Source organism: Anomaloglossus baeobatrachus, chromosome 3 (genome assembly GCF_048569485.1).
Source record: "Anomaloglossus baeobatrachus isolate aAnoBae1 chromosome 3, aAnoBae1.hap1, whole genome shotgun sequence".
Taxonomy (NCBI): domain Eukaryota; kingdom Metazoa; phylum Chordata; class Amphibia; order Anura; family Aromobatidae; genus Anomaloglossus; species Anomaloglossus baeobatrachus.
Window position 1 is genome coordinate 237,820,033 of NC_134355.1, and position 12,652 is coordinate 237,832,684.

Genomic DNA, 12,652 nt, shown 5'->3' on the forward strand with positions numbered 1-12,652 from the left:
TTCATGGACACGACCATCGCTAACAAATGTAGATGAGGCCAAATCAGCAGCTGCTTCAATGGATCTGAATTGCTCCATAAAGTGGCCTCTCCTCCACCCCAATTTCAAGATCCCAAATACTCCATTCCTCTGTGGTATCAATCCAATCGCACTTGCTTCCTAACAGCTCTCAAGTTTCCACCAGCCCTGCTGAGTATGGGGTGACAGAGATGGTTGAGTTTGCATAGCTGTTCAGTCGCACTATAGCCTGGGAATCAGAGGTCTGCTCCAAAGCTGCAATGAGTACAGACAAGGAAGTTATTATTATTTTTATTATTATTGATTTATAGAGCACCATTGATTCCATGGTGCTGTACATGAGAAGGGGGTTACATACAGAATACATATACAAGTAACTATAGACAGACTGGTACAGAGGGAAGAGGGCCCTGCCCTTGCGGGATTACATTCTAAAGGATTTTTGGGAGGAGACAGTAGGAGTTGTTTAGGTTGAGCGTCAAGTACGTATGGTGGTGGTGTCATTGAAGGTTATAGTCATTTCTGAACAGATGAGTTTTCAGATTCAGTTTGAAGCTTGCGTGTGTAGCATATAATCTAACGTGTTGAGGTAGCGAGTTCCATGAGACAGGGGAAATGATCTGCGCAGATAGCCTGAAGCTTTGTGACTGGGATCCAGGCCCCGATGAAGAAGGTGCTGTGCCTAATCTACACCCTCATTTCCAAAAATTAAATCCTCCTGGTGGAGACAATGGGGAACATGATGAGGAGCACAGATACCTGATTGGAAGGACAACTTTACTATTCGGTCAGGGCAGGAAGAGGTTGTCTCGGAGGACTCAGGACGAGGGGAATGAAAACACACAGGGTTATTGATGAGGTTGGAGACAACACTTACTGTCAAACCAAAGTCAGCCAGTCGATGAGGTCAGCAGAGGAGGTGGAGGAGGATGTGACTCGCCCACCCCAGGGCTATGGGACACCCGGTGCCGGACCGGACTAGTCCGGTGGTAGTCAGTGGTGGCTGGGCCCGGCTCCGTGGCCCTGGTGGGTGTCAGTTGAATATGTGGCTTGAATTAAAGTTTGTGTTCGTGACGCCACCTGTGGTATGCGGCTACTAAGCCGCCGCTGCTGTGTGAGGCCTCCGGGATGATGTTATGGCAGCAATGGTAGTACTGCTCCCCACAGGTGGAGCAATGCCCGGGGCACGGTTGGTGTTTGTGGAAGTCTATGGTGCTGCGTGACTAACACGGTGCAGGGCCGACCAGCAATGAAAGAAACAGGCACAAACAGTAGTCTCTTTACCTTTTCCTCTTTTACTCGGCAGAAACTTAGTCCAGGGAGACCGTCACAGATGGTAAAGATGATCCGGCCGGCCTGGAAGTGCCTGGGGTGATCTTTGGCCAGTTGAGTATGAGGCCTACTCCTTAATCTTTCTCTGCTGTGTTAGGACACTGCACTTTGGGTTTGCAATTGCCCTCTTGCTGCTGGGACTTGTTGTTCGTCCCCTTTTCTGTGTGGTAGACTGCGCAGGCCCTCTCTGGTGCTTCTCTGCTGGAGTCTACACCGGGCCCTTGGGATGCAGCTGTACCTTCAGATTGCTTCTGGGACAGGGGGCTTACAGCTCTCCTGCCCTCCGGATTCAGCTACCAGGGATGGATTTTATGCCCTGGCAACTACAGACTCCGATGTCCGAGTCCCTGCTGTGCCTCTCTGCTCCCCTTGCTTCACTGGGCCAAGCTATCCCAGCTCTAGGCCCCAGTTTACAAGGCAGCACTACTCTGCGTCTGCACTCTTTCACTCCTGTCTCCAGACTAACCACCACTTCCTCCTTCCAGCCAGACTTAAGGAATGCTCCCTGAAGTTCCAGGTTCAGAGCTCCCCCTGCTGGCCGGAGGGAGAACTGTGTTGAGTGTTAACTTACTGGCCAATAGATCTCCCAATTACCTCCAGGCTCAGCATTAACCCTTTTGGGAGGGCAATGCTGTTGTGGCGACCAGGTCCTGGGGCGCCACACTCCCCCTTAGTTAAATTCAGTACTCCCGGACTGTAGAAACAAACATTGACATGTTAGAACATTTCATCCCATTATGGGAGGCGCAAATACTTTAACGTTACAACCTTAAACATTACTATAAGAGTCCAGTGTGGCTCCCTGCCGGGTGTCCATTACACTGCTCCATGGGGGACCCGCCGCGTTCAAACCCCCAACGTAGGCTCTGGGCGTGCGTCAGAGCATTGATGACCCCACTCTATGCACGCCGGACGGGTTTTTCTTCAGGGGTGTTGAGCACACTGGTGCTAACTATGAACAATTTAGGTGTTGGCCACCCATAGTCCAGTGGCCCAATTGTCCATTTTCGCAATCAAAGAAAAAGAAAACATTTTGTACACAACATGACAGACATTTTGCATAACTATTTACATTCTAATAAGTACTCTTTCCCTTATACAGTTGACTCCCTATACCTTAGAGGGGGTTGTCCCCGAGTGCTGCGCTGGGACCTACGTAGCTCTGGTGTTTGCCCCTGACTACGTGGTGCGTCTTCTATCTCAGCACTACAGGTGGGCCTAACCCCCATAGGTAAGCGTGATGGTTGCCTTTGTGATCTAAGAGTCGCCAAGGGTATGACAGGTTCACCACTGACAGGGGGTTGATCCTCCTGTTCCACTGCTGGCGTGTCATCTCGTGCTGGAGCGGACGATTCTTTAGGTGGATCCGGAACCTTTTCCGTTTCTGGCTCGACCAACTGCGGAAACGTCAAAACTGGTACCACTATGGCATTGTTTATTCGGGTCCAAGTTTTGGGGAACTTTCCAAGGATGGTTTGAATCATCTCCCCTTCTTTCTCTTGACTTTGGGGACTTCCTTGTACTCCTTCCATTTCTCTTTGGATTCTGCACCGTTCAGGGCACGCTTTCAGGCGGTCTCGGGAAATTGCTTGATAGGTCTTGCCTTCATCTTTGCTTATGAGGCATACCTTACTATTGTCAAAGTTGGAGGGGATAATGGTGTAGGGCTCGCTTTCCCACTGATCATCCAATTTATGCGCCTTCCGCTTCTTCTTGAGGACTTGTTCTCCAGGTGCTAAGGGAGTTGCTGGGGCTGTTTGATTGTAATGCTGTTCTTGTCTCGTTCTTGCTTGAGACAGGCTCCTCTCTACGCACTCCTGGACCTTACGGTACCGCTGCTGCCGTTCTGTATCCCAATCCTCTATTTCTTGAACCGCCTCAGGCGACACAGTCCCCATCTCAAAGTCTACAGGCAACTTGCCTGGTCTGGCTCGCATCAGGTAAGCGGGGCTGCAGTTGGTCGAATTCACTGGGATGTGGTTGTACAGGTCTACCAGATCTGGCAACTTTTCTGGCCATTGGTTCCTTTCCTCCAGCGGTAGGGTCTTCAGCATATCAATAACCACATGGTTCATTTTCTCGCACAGTCCATTGGTTTGGGGGTGGTACGGTGTGGTTCGGATTTTCTTACAACCGTACATGTTACAGAACTCTTGGAACACTTCAGCCTCGAATGCAGGACCCTGATCAGTCAGTACCCTTTCCGGATAGCCGTGAGGTCGGCAAAAGGATGCCTGGAACGCTCTAGCTGCTGTCCTGGCTGTCTGGTCCTTCACAGGCACTACTACCAGGAAACGAGAGTAATGGTCCACAATGGTGGCCTGACCGGCTTGGTGTTAACTTCACGTGGTCCAGGGCCACCAACTCCAGGGGCTGCTTTGTGACAATTGGCTGCAAGGGAGACCTTTGGCTGGCATCGTCTTTCCGCCTCAGGTTACACGGGCCACAGTCTCGGCACCACTTCTCGATCATCTTTCTCATGTGCACCCAATAGAACCGATCACGGAGTAGGGCCTCCAACTTCTTCCACCCGAAGTGTCCTGCGTTATCATGATACGCTGCTAGGACCATTGGAGCATCTCTCTGCGGAACCACTATCTGCCAGACAAGTTCATTTGTTCGATAGTTGACATATCTCTTGCAGAGCTTGCCTTGGTAGGTGAACAGTCGTCCCCTCTCCTTCCACAGCTGCTGGGCTTCCTCTGGAGCGTCTGGGCCAAGATGGGTCTCAGCTTGCGCTAGCTTCTCTTTGACCAATCGCACGGCCGGGTCACCGTTCTGTGTTTCTTCCCAATTATGGTGGAGTAAGGGGTTGACTGAGACCCCGTGCTGGCTTGAGCGCTTCACTCCCACAGCATGCTCACACTGGGACACACCTTGGTGATGGAAAGCCGGTAACTCTATCTCTTCGAGTTCATCCATGTCTTCTCCAGACTCGGGCAAGTGAGGCATTCTGGACAGCGCATCAGCATTGTTATTCTTCTTGCCAGCCCGATACTTGATGGTAAAGTCAAAGTTAGACAGCCGGGCTATCCATCGCTGTTCCATCGCACCTAACTTGGCTGTTGCCAGGTGTGTCAACGGATTGTTGTCCGTGAAGATGGTGAACTTGGCCGATGCCAGATAGTGCTTGAAGCGTTCAGTCACTGCCCAAACAATAGCGAGGAACTCCAGCTTGAAGGAACTGTAGTTTTCTGGATTCCTTTCTGTGGGCCGAACTGGCGTACGCTATCACCCTCTCTCTGCCTCCCTGTACCTGGGACAGAACTGCTCCCAGTCCCACGTTGCTGGCGTCTGTATACAGTACAAACGGTTGGCTGTAGTCGGGGTAGGCCAGAATTTCTTCTCCCGTGAGAGCCCCTTTCAGCCGGACAAAGGATGTTTCCAGTTGGCTGCTCCATTCAAATGGAGGGCTCTGCTTCTTAGCCTGCTTTGGCTGGCCCACCAGGAGATCTTGAAGGGGCGCTGCTATCTTGGTGAAACCATCAATGAACCTTCGGTAGTAGCCCACCAGTCCAAGGAACTGCCGCACCTCCTTCACTGTGGTGGGTCTTGGCCAGTCCTTGATTACAGTGACTTTCTCCGGATCAGGTGCCACACCTTCTGCGCTGACCACATGACCCAGGTACTGTACCTTTGGCTTCAAGAGGTGACATTTGGACGGCTTGATCTTCAGGCCATATTTCGACAAGGATTCAAACACTTCTGCTAAGTGCTTCAGGTGGTCCTCATAAGTCTTGGAGTAGACTATTACGTCATCCAGGTACAACAGCACAGTTTCAAAGTTGTGGTGGCCCAAGCAGCACTCCATCAACCTTTGGAATGTCCCTGGGGCGTTGCAGAGCCCGAATGGCATACAATTGAACTCACAGAGGCCCATTGGTGTCGTGAATGCAGTCTTCTCCTTGTCCGCCTCTGCCACGGGAACCTGCCAATACCCACTGGTGAGATCCAAGGTGGAGAAATAGTTAGCTGACTTTAAGGCTGTTAGTGACTCCTCTATTCTGGGCAGTGGATAAGCATCTTTATGTGTAATGCGGTTAATTTGCCTGTAATCTACACACATTCTCATTGTACCATCTTTTTTCTTTACGAGCACTAGTGGAGCTGCCCAGGGGCTACAACTATCTCTGATAACCCCAGCCTCCTTCATTTCCCGTAACATTTCCTTGGCACACTGATACTGTGCGGGGGGTACAGGGCGGTATCTCTCTTTAATGGGATGATGATCACCCGTGGGGATTTGATGTTTAACCCCTTTCACCTGCCCAAAATCTAGGGGGTGTTTGCTGAAGACCCGCTCGTACTCCTGTACCACCCGGTAAACCCCATGCTTTTGGTGCGAGGGGGTGGAGTCGGTGCCTACATGTAATTTTTGGCACCAGTCTTCCGGCTGCCCCTTGGAGCCATTGTCTTCCGCCTGGTCGGACGGGATCAAGGGTTCCACTGCTTTAATGGTATTGTTACTGACAGTGTACAGTTTTGCTACAGTGGCGTACCGGGGCAATTTGGCCTCCTCCTCCCCACAATTCAGGACACGGACGGGCACTCTCCCCTTGCGGACGTCCGCTACCCCTCTGGCTATCAGGACTCCAGGCCTACTGTCTGAATACACTGGTTCTACCAAGGCATGGTAATCCTGACCCTTGAGGCCTATTGCTGCCCGACACCATATCAACATTTCACTTCTTGGGGGTATTACAATGGGGAGGGGGTCACTTACCCTCACACTGCCAATTTCTCCTCCGGCTAGCTCTACTTGCTGCCTCCTCATCAGGGCTCTGATCTCCCTCTGTAGGACACGCTGCTGCCCGGAGCTGGCAGTTTCAGACGCCTGTTGCAACAAAATTATCACTTCGGCAATACAATTTTCTATCACATTTGTACCAAGGGTTAGCAGTGGGTCAGATTCTTTGCGATCTATATCTACAATTATCATCCCCTGACATGGCAATTCCACCCGCCCCACTTTAATGGTTACTTCTTTGTACCCAATTTGAGGTAAGGGCTGACCATTACTGGCCACAATCGTTAAATCATCATCTGGGCCATGGTCAATGTCTGAATCAGCCCAATATCTTTTGTACAGTTTGTGGGGGATGGTTGTTACCTGGGACCCCGTATCCAGGAGGGCATTAAAAGGGATCCCATCCAGCACAATGGGAAGGACCGGGCGTCCTCCCACATACTTGCTGCGGCTGGGGTTTGAGCCGGGCTTCCTCACACCTGGGGGTTGGCTCCTGGCCCCAGGCTCGGCCCGTTTAAAGGACAGCGTCGTGCAATGTGGCCCGCCTGGTTGCAGTGGCGGCAGATCGGTTGTCCTGTTGAATCATACCGGTCTGTGTCTCTGCCTCGGGTCGGCGGAATCCTCCTCTGTCGCATCCATGGGACGTCTTCTGGGCTGGAGGCCAACTCGATTTTTGCAGGCGAGGGGGTCATTTGTAGAGACTGCACGGTCTTGGCAAGGGCAGCCACAGTCTTGGTCAGCTCCTGGAACTGCTGTCTGAGCTCTGCAGTGGGATCCTTATCCAGGGACTGCGCCTCAGCCCCTGCAGTGGCTCGTGTTGCAGGCACCACCCCGGGGTACGTGATAGCAAGAGGCCGGAGGGGTACTGGGTCATTCGGTGTAGATTCTCTCAGTACCCTGATGGCCTGGTCCTTAAACTTGGCAAAGTCCAGAGCAGGGTTCTGCAGGACCAGGATACGCAGCTGGGTCCTGTGGGCATCTGACAGGAGCCCCTCTATGAACTGCTCAGTTAGGAGTTTGTCTTCTTCACGTACACTCTCTGGGTCCACCTGTTTAACTGCTTTCAGGGCCTCCTGCAAGTTTAAGGCATAGTCCCTTATGCTGTCCGTGGCCCGTTGCTTGCACCCAAAGAATCTCATCTTTATCTCTGCTGCGGTGCGGGTGTCAAAAGTACTCTTTAGCTTGGCCAGTATCTGGGCTGCTGTCCCTTTATCTGTATCAGGCCAGGACTTCGCTTCACGCTGGGCTGCGCCGGCTAGCTGTCCCATTACTATGCCCACCTTCTGGCTCTCAGTCAGAGGATACACCCGGAACAAGCTGTGCAGGCTTTCTCTGAAGTCACTCAAGGTATGGGACTCCCCGGAGTACTGCGGCAGCCATTCTGCTCCTGGTATGTACGGCATGGTGATCGGCATTACCGGCGCTACAGTGGGGGCTGGGGCGACGGCGACTGGGACTACTTCGGCCGGTGCTGCGGCGCCCTGGGCGATGGCAGCCACCTGCTCTCCCTCGCAGTCGGACATCTTCCTCCCCCTTAGTGAACCTTACCAGGCTCCGTTCACTTTTCAAATTTTCTTCCGGGTCGCGCGGGGTTAACAGCGCTCTGCTCTGATGGCGCGCTCCCTTCGCGCTCTTTGTCAGGCACGCCCCCCTTCTTCCTGCGCTCGGCGCGGCTAATGGCGGCGGCAATTTACAACCAGTACACAGTCTTTTACACAGTTCTTCAGGCGCACAGTACCCGGTGTGACCGGGCACGAAATCCTGTTCGTGACGCCAAAGTTGACTCGCCCACCCCAGGGCTATGGGACACCCGGTGCCGGACCGGACTAGTCCGGTGGTAGTCAGTGGTGGCTGGGCCCGGCTCCGTGGCCCTGGTGGGTGTCAGTTGAATATGTGGCTTGAATTAAAGTTTGTGTTCGTGACGCCACCTGTGGTATGCGGCTACTAAGCCGCCGCTGCTGTGTGAGGCCTCCGGGATGATGTTATGGCAGCAATGGTAGTACTGCTCCCCACAGGTGGAGCAATGCCCGGGGCACGGTTGGTGTTTGTGGAAGTCTATGGTGCTGCGTGACTAACACGGTGCAGGGCCGACCAGCAATGAAAGAAACAGGCACAAACAGTAGTCTCTTTACCTTTTCCTCTTTTACTCGGCAGAAACTTAGTCCAGGGAGACCGTCACAGATGGTAAAGATGATCCGGCCGGCCTGGAAGTGCCTGGGGTGATCTTTGGCCAGTTGAGTATGAGGCCTACTCCTTAATCTTTCTCTGCTGTGTTAGGACACTGCACTTTGGGTTTGCAATTGCCCTCTTGCTGCTGGGACTTGTTGTTCGTCCCCTTTTCTGTGTGGTAGACTGCGCAGGCCCTCTCTGGTGCTTCTCTGCTGGAGTCTACACCGGGCCCTTGGGATGCAGCTGTACCTTCAGATTGCTTCTGGGACAGGGGGCTTACAGCTCTCCTGCCCTCCGGATTCAGCTACCAGGGATGGATTTTATGCCCTGGCAACTACAGACTCCGATGTCCGAGTCCCTGCTGTGCCTCTCTGCTCCCCTTGCTTCACTGGGCCAAGCTATCCCAGCTCTAGGCCCCAGTTTACAAGGCAGCACTACTCTGCGTCTGCACTCTTTCACTCCTGTCTCCAGACTAACCACCACTTCCTCCTTCCAGCCAGACTTAAGGAATGCTCCCTGAAGTTCCAGGTTCAGAGCTCCCCCTGCTGGCCGGAGGGAGAACTGTGTTGAGTGTTAACTTACTGGCCAATAGATCTCCCAATTACCTCCAGGCTCAGCATTAACCCTTTTGGGAGGGCAATGCTGTTGTGGCGACCAGGTCCTGGGGCGCCACAGATGCTACTGACGACGAGGTTACGTTGCGTCTTCCTGGCCAGAGACAAAGTACTGGAAGCACGTCAACAACTGAATCCTGGACCACAACTTTGACTCTGAGCAGATGTCGTGTTGGCTATGCAGGTCGCATGGGCTGTAAGCCTTTCCTAGCCTGTGAATTTTTGGACATCGCAAAGGATCACCAAAGTCATGTAATCTGTAAGATTTGTCAACAATCTGTAAGTAGAAGGCAAAAACTCACACTTTTGAGTACTTCCTCCATGAAGTATCACATGGATATGAATTGACAGCGTGAAGGTGTATTGCTCAGCTTTAGCAACTGTCAACGCAATATGCTCATTTGCCGTTCATTGCATGCATTGTTGCAGACTACACACAAGGGGCTGCTGTTTTTTTGGATCTGCCTTTGGTCACTATAGCAATATAAAATTGCTCTTCGGGTGTGGACTTGGAGATGCTGTCTATGAACAGAAGGAAAAGCTAAAGGTGTGTGTTACAGCAAGGAGCCACCGCGGAAACACTTCGTTCAATTGTGAGGGGAGTTGTGTTGTACTTTGATGATGAGCACTGTAACGTCAGTGAGCAGCATCCTGTGCCACAGACCAACATTCTCACGGTGCTGTCTATACTGTTTACCGTGAAAGGAGCGTAAAGTCTGTATTTCTGGCAACTGGACATCACAGTACCCGGGTACGGTAGGCTGTGCCCAGACAATAATGCGGGCACGCAACACTTTGTTTTATTAGCAAAACACATATCTGTTCTGGGTAGGCCGACTATATAGACAATAAGACTTGCTGCCTCTGCACTGTCAAATTGTCACGTACAGTTTAAATCATAGAGGGACAGCAACACATGTTTGCATTGACTGTTGCTTTTCAAGATTTCCATGACTGTGTTGCAGAGCTGTGTGGTTTGCATTCACACTGTTATCATCTGCATTATCTGTGAGGCTTCAGCTAACAAGGGTATTCAGGGGGGGTCATGTGTTTTGTCTATGTTTAGGTAGATAACTTGTAAGCTCTTGTGATGCGCCACTGGTAAGTCGTGTTTGCACACACACACACACACACACACACACGCACAAACACACAATTACTGCTACACAGAGGGATTAGCAGGTAGTAGGCAACAGAATAGATTGTTCAATTATTTTAATTGTATGCATGGTTCTTATTGTTTGTTTTGGTAAAGTTAAACAATCATTTATCAACCCAACTGCCTAGAGTCCTTTTCCTTTTGCCTGGTTTTGCTGCATACTGGGGAGCCCACCCTGTACACGACTTAAAATGAAGCATAAGTCGCAATGTGAATTTCACTGTGCTACAATGCGGCCTAGCGTGCCTGTGCAACCACCGCCTGCCCCATCAAGTGCATCTGCGTGCTCTTCATCCTCTGTGACTGTGGGGACAGCAGTCACACATGGTTTTTCACACTGAACTTCCACTCCTTAACCCGCAACAGGGAGTGTGATTGGCAGGTCATCACTTGTGTTGGAAGTGGAAACAGAACGTATTGTTGAGCTGTCAGACATCGATAGAACCATCATTGGATGCAGGCTACATTATATCCACGCCTGCACCTTCGTCACAGATTGCCTGGACTACCTGCAGTTAATAATTGCATTCCAGAAATGGAAAGGAGTGTAGAATGCACATGTGTTGTACCTTGCTTGGCAGCAAAGGAACACTAACTTAGTATTCCAGACAATTTTAGGAAGGCAGAAAAAGAGTCAGCTCTTTGTGCAAATTAAATAGCGTGGCAAAAGTGGACAGATGGGTACAGTGGCTGTGTTCTGTGGGTACCAGGACAGTAAAAGAAGCCTCACTTTCTATCCCTCCTAATGATCAAATGCAGCAAGGAATTCCCTGAGTTTGCTATAAAATTAGCATAGCTAAATGTGCAGGAGGGTGTCATGCAGAGGTGCTAGAAATAGCTTGGCACCAGTGGGCCACTAATGGAATACAACAGCCAGTTCTATGATGCCACTAAATGGCAGTATTTTTTGCTATCATTATAGCTTATTAAAAACAGAGCAGGAGGGTGTCATGCAGAGGTGCTAGAAATAGCTTGGCAGCAGTGGGGCACTAATGGAATACAACAGCCAGTTCTATGATGCCACTAAATGGCAGTATTTTTTGCTATCATTATAGCTTATTAAAAACAGAGCAGGAGGGTGTCATGCAGAGGTGCTAGAAATAGCTTGGCACCAGTGGGGCACTAATGGAATACAACAGCCAGTTCTATGATGCCACTAAATGGCAGTATTTTTTGCTATCATTATAGCTTATTAAAAACAGAGCAGGAGGGTGTCATGCAGAGGTGCTAGAAATAGCTTGGCACCAGTGGGGCACTAATGGAATACAACAGCCAGTTCTATGATGCCACTAAATGGCAGTATTTTTTGCTATCATTATAGCTTATTAAAAACAGAGCAGGAGGGTGTCATGCAGAGGTGCTAGAAATAGCTTGGCACCAGTGGGGCACTAATGGAATACAACAGCCAGTTCTATGATGCCACTAAATGGCAGTATTTTTTGCTATCATTATAGCTTATTAAAAACAGAGCAGGAGGGTGTCATGCAGAGGTGCTGCACATAGATTTGCACCAGTGGGGCACTAATGGAGTACAACAGCCACTTCTTGTATGCCACTAGGTACACTGAGTATTTGCTAGTATAATGGCTTAGTTATAATGAGTTGGAGTGTGCAATGCAGGCAGAGGTGCTGCAAATATCTTTGCACTAGTGGGACTATAGCAAAGTCCAATAGCCACGTTTAGGATGCCACTAGGTTCACTGAGTGTTTGCTAGTATAATGGCTTAGTAACAATGAGTTTGAGTGTGCAATGCAGGCAGACGTGCTGGAAATATCTTTGCACTAGTGGGACTATAGCAAAGTCCAATAGCCACGTTTAGGATGCCACTAGGTACACTGAGTGTTTGCTAGTATAATGGCTTAGTTATAATGAGTTGGAGTGTGCAATGCAGGCAGAGGTGCTGCAAATATCTTTGCACTAGTGGGACTATAGCAAAGTCCAATAGCCACGTTTAGGATGCCACTAGGTACACTGAGTGTTTGCTAGTATAATGGCTTAGTTATAATTAGATGGAGTGTGCAGAGGACAGGAGGGTACAGTGCCAGGATTGTGGGGCTCTGGGTAGAGGAATGGAAGCCTGCCTTTCTATTCCCTCCTAATGGGGAAATGCAGCGACGAAATCCCTGACCTTAGCTACACAGACGCTGTCTCTGTTTTCAGGACCTGTCACCTATGGCTCTGACCCTGCCGGTACGAGCCCTTAAAAGGACTGATAGAAAGTGCTCTCCCTAAGCTGTCCAGCGCTGTGGATGGAGCGCATACAGCTGTATCGGCGATAGGATTTAGGACGGAGCTGCGCCAGTGATGTCTGACACCAAGGACGCAGAAGGCAGATAATGGCGTGCTGGAGGAAAATGTCCGGTTTTATAATGCAGGGACATGTGACATGGACATCCTATCACACATGCCGTTGCTTCTCTGGCTAAAAGTCCACTTAGCTGTGTGTGTCTGGGATTGGCTGACATAATGGCCCTCCCCACTACACGCGCGCGCTTAGGGAAGGAAGACAAGGAAAAAAAAAAAAATGGCGATCGCCATTATACAAACAGGAGTGATCTGAAGGCGCTGTTCACGCACACTATACACTGAAATTTCATAATAGTGTGAGTCAC